Genomic DNA, 2,896 nt, shown 5'->3' with positions numbered 1-2,896 from the left:
CCTCCCTCTGAGTTTGTGCAATAAGAAGCACATCGATACAGTAACGATAATTTAATGCAAGAAAGAAGCAAGACGTACGGCGCCACTCCAAGCATCTGCAGATGACGAAGTGCTTAACCCTATCCGTACGTCGTGTTTTACAAACTCTGTGCTTCCACTTTCCAAAAAAGGAAATTTACTCGTTAATCCGACCCGTACTTTATGCATAGCGGTCTGTCAAAATTATTTTTTGAGAAATACTGAAAATTTCAAAGAGATCTTCGTACTAGAAGTATTCTAAAATGAGAAAAATACAACCACGGGGGTACAAAATGACCTCAGGGCGTACGGATAGGCTTAATTAACTAACTGCAATAACAATACCATCTATACAGTTATCAGAAGTAAAGTTTAGGTTTTACCACAAAAAAAAAAAACATTTGCGTGTAAGTTCTCAGTCATTCAAGCTAAATTTCTTTTACTGGCACGGTCGAGATCAGGCTCTCAGCCTTGCTTACAACAAACTTGTTCTTGATTCCCACGGAGGGGAGAGATACTAAACTATCACCGACCAGATCTAGCTCTGTGCTTGTCACGCAATGTAAGCTCGTAAGCTAACTCACACAGCCCAGTTTGTTCGGCTTTGGTGTTCGGGTGCTCTGGAGGCTTCGCGTCTCTTACATCATGTAGGCTATTAAAAAAACCCAGTTATAATTTCGATTTTTTTCAAGTTCTATAATAATTAACTTATTTATTAATTTAGTTAATTTAGTTAATTTTTTAAATTTTATTATTATTTATTTGCTTAATTGTATTATTATTATTATTATTTATTATTTTTCTAAATTGTCATTTTAATGTAATTTTTAAAAATATTTTTTTTTGGGGGGGGGGTCAAATGCAGTCAAACTAGCTCCAACAGCTACCTGTCCAAGACAATCATCTGCACAAACGACCACTTCCCCACTTCTTCCCTTGCGTCTATTGTAACAATGTAACTATTCAAGACGTCTACATCTCCTGAGAGAAAGACTACCGTTTTACTCCTCGATAATGGGTGCCGGTCTTGGAAAATTCCGATTTGGATAACCAAAAAAAAAAACCCCAACTAATAACAAGAAATAGTTTTTGTTTGGACTCAGTTTCAGCAGAGAAAGGCACACCAATACGATAATAATGGTCATCAGGTCAGTGTTGTGAAAAAGTACAGAAGTTAGAGTCTGCCACACTGTCAGTGAATCACTCCAACCACCTGAACGTTGCGTTTGTTTGTTTGTTTGTTTGTTTGTTTGTTTGTTAGAGTACAGAGAAGCCCATCGACTCCATAACCGTCATATTGTGGAGGGTAAAAGAAAGACAGACAGGGGAAAAAATAGGGAGGGAGGGGAGAGAGAGAGAGAGAGAGAGAGAGAGAGAGAGAGAGAGAGAGAGAGAGAGAGAGAGAGAGAGAGAGAGAGAGAGAGAGGGGGGGGGGAGAGAGAGAAAGAAGTAGGACCTACCAGTGGCACCCGCCAACCATCTACTGGATTGTTTCGGAAGTGGAGCTACAGTAAGGAAGGAAGGAAGGAAGGAAGGAAGAAGGAAGGAAGGAAGGAGGGAAGAAGGAGGTACAATTACCCAAAGTAGTAGCTACCTAATTTATATAACTGTAATGGTAGATTAGGAGGCAGGCTGCTTCGATCCTGCTCGCCAGGGCCAATCCAGGCTGATAGGGGGAAAATCAGAACTAGAAAGACGAAGATAGACGTTACAAAATATAATAATATGTGTATATATAATAAATTATATATAATATATTTATATACATTGTATATATATTATACGTGTATATATAATAATTCATATATTCGCTACTTACTGTAAAGGCCTGGAAGCGTATAGAAGGGCCTATATAATATAGGTCAAACATATGTCCCCATAAACATGAATTTTATTGTAAGGTTGTGCAAGTAATAGAGATAATAATAAAATCTCCAAATTAAAGGCGTGCATCTGCAACATGATCAGAGGCGAAGCGTCTATATAATCAAATAATCACTGCTTCCCTTTCTAATTTTGAAACATTGTCACAGTCAAATTCACCCATAAACGTAAACTTCATAAATTAAATGTAAAAAGACGTTCATAATCACCAATGAACAGTATGCCTAGCATTCTAAACGGTTTCATTGCCACTGCAATAGCCTGTTCACCCCTCTTGGTCCACTCCATAAGCAGTCACAAGCTTTGATTAAGTAAGCTTAAAGTCAGACTGGAAGAGTCTACCAACAGAGATGAAGGGAACATGTGCATAGCAGTCATTGCCACATATACCCTGTTCACCCCTTTCGGGCCACAGTTATAATCAGTCTCAAGCACTGATTAGGTAAGCTAACTATTACACTGGTCGAGTATAGATCTACCTCACAGATGTGAGGGGAACTAACTCCTAATAATCTCTCACTGCTGCGACTGCTTGTTTTTTTTCCTCGACTTTTTACTGCCCTATAATCGGATCGTGACATCGATTACGACACAGGCTCGTGGCCGCGAAAGGCTAAACAAAAAACAGCCAAATGAGAAATTTTTAAATGATAATTGTCATGTTCTACCAAAGAGTTAGACTCCCTGGTAGATCTATAACATATAGATCTAGTACTGACATCTCTGCTTCTTTGCTTTGTGTTTGTGTATTCACATCTAAAGTTAAATTTAATTTTAACTGGAATTGATATTTAATAAGATAATTTCACGATTATTTTGGCGGTTGAACATACAATAATGAATTCCGGATTGGTTTTCATTCACAACTCTGAGTCGCCGCCTCGAGAAAGGTTCTTGTGTGATATCCCCAGGCCATATCTGGTCCCGTTTTACTTTGATTACCTTGTCAAACAAGTCAGCCTTCGCCCCTGACCATGATTGAGCCCCCCCCCCC

This window comes from Aplysia californica, unplaced genomic scaffold (assembly GCF_000002075.1).
Source record: "Aplysia californica isolate F4 #8 unplaced genomic scaffold, AplCal3.0 scaffold00414, whole genome shotgun sequence".
NCBI lineage: Eukaryota > Metazoa > Mollusca > Gastropoda > Aplysiida > Aplysiidae > Aplysia > Aplysia californica.
Note: the sequence above shows the minus strand (reverse complement) of the source record.